The sequence below is a fragment of the Parasteatoda tepidariorum genome, chromosome 3, assembly GCF_043381705.1.
Source record: "Parasteatoda tepidariorum isolate YZ-2023 chromosome 3, CAS_Ptep_4.0, whole genome shotgun sequence".
NCBI classification, from domain to species: Eukaryota; Metazoa; Arthropoda; class Arachnida; order Araneae; family Theridiidae; genus Parasteatoda; species Parasteatoda tepidariorum.
This window is the reverse complement of record NC_092206.1, coordinates 101,393,411-101,395,215: the sequence shown is the minus strand read 5'-3', so window position 1 is coordinate 101,395,215 and position 1,805 is coordinate 101,393,411.

The following is a 1,805-nucleotide window of genomic DNA, read 5'->3' as shown; positions in this document are numbered from 1 at the left end:
TATATATATATATATATATATCATATTGTGGCAAGGCCATGAAATTGCTCTTATTTATAGTTGTTTTTGTAGCCTCCAAATGAGGGATATTTTAGTTAAAGAGTTGATAGATGTCGTTAATGCTTAGAATTTGATGGTTATTATCATCTTGCAAAATAATGTTTGTAAAGAGATTCGTTTTCTTGCTAAGGATATAGGAGTATTCTGAATAATTTCACTGAGAGTGGCTATAACGGGGACGTGATTGGGCGACATCTCAGTGACCGTATAGTCGGAGTCTGACTGACTGATACAGTGTTTTCGGAGTTACTATCCCGAGGGGGATATCTACTCCTTCATCCAGGATAATAAATTGGAGGATAGGAAGGGTGGTGCGGGGGTATAACCTAAGTTAAGTCTCAGTAGGCAGAAGTTACAATAATAAATAAGGTCTGGGATAAATAATATACTAGTAATCGCAATATATAAGACAATAAAACTAAAGTTAGAGATAAAAAAATAAAAATATTAGAGGGAAAAAAAATATACAATTATTTACAAGGAAGGGGAAGACTCCCTATACATTTCCTCGCTTCCCCAAGCCTAGCCCTGCGAAATCCGGCTAGCCGGGGGGGGGGGGGGNATCGGGGGGGGGGGGAGGAAGCGATGGAGAAGAGGCTTCCTTTTATACAAATAACGGGTACTGCTCAACCACGCCCTCTACACTTGATTTTACTGTTATTAGTCGGCTGTCAAGAAAGCTACTTTGCATAAATAAGTTGTTCTTTAGCAACTGTCAAGCAGGATACTCGTGAACTAATTTTTAGTTTATGCAACACAAGTTCAAAATTATAAAATGAAAAAAGCTCAAAATTTTATCAATTTTAATTAAATACACATTAAAAAGGAATGTTTCAGTGGAATGCGAGTGATTCCATAAAAAAAGAATGCGAATGGGTTGCACAGAGATTTCAACTTTAAATTGCAACCTTCGAATGAAAATGACGGAAATCGAAAAGATAAACATCAAAAAATTGAAAGCATCTCAAAAATTTGTTATAGGGGCGAACCACTTTGTTATATGTATAGTATTTTAAACCTTATTTCTTTCAAAAAATTTCGTTTCGAAAATTTTCAGTATTGAAACTTCCTTGTAGAGAAACTCTACGTATTTAGTAAGTCAATAAAATTTATGAAGAAAATAATGTACAATCACTCTACTTCTAAAACCTGTGACGCCATTATAGGCAGTACATATTTCCTACTTTTTAAAATTTCTTTAATCTTATAAATTTAATTTCTTTAATCATTCTTATTCTAATTTTAATTAAATTAAAGCAATTATTTAATTTTTATTATAAAAAACTTATAAATATTTCATTCTCCTCTTAACAAACAAAAACGGATAATTTTTTTACAAATGTATAACTCATTCATTCATTGTCGCTACCAAATCGAACATCAAAATTGATAAATTACTTTTTATTCCTTAAGTTATCTTTATCTCTCTGACCATAAAAGTGTTTCTGTTACAGGGTTATATTAAATCTCACTGTCTTTTGGCGATTAAGCTATATCAAAATTATTTCAAATTTAATATTAACTACGCAGAGTTGGTTTTGTTTTGGGCTATTTTATCTTTCGATAAATCGCTATCTATGGATCTCTTCACATACTTCAAACCGCCCGTTAAGATTAGGAACAATTCTATCACTTTTGATTTTAAATTTTGGGCGTTGACTGTTATCAAAAAATTAACTAGAAAATATTTCATCCTATTCGAGGATGCATCTCCTAATCTCTATCATAGGCATCTAACTATGTTC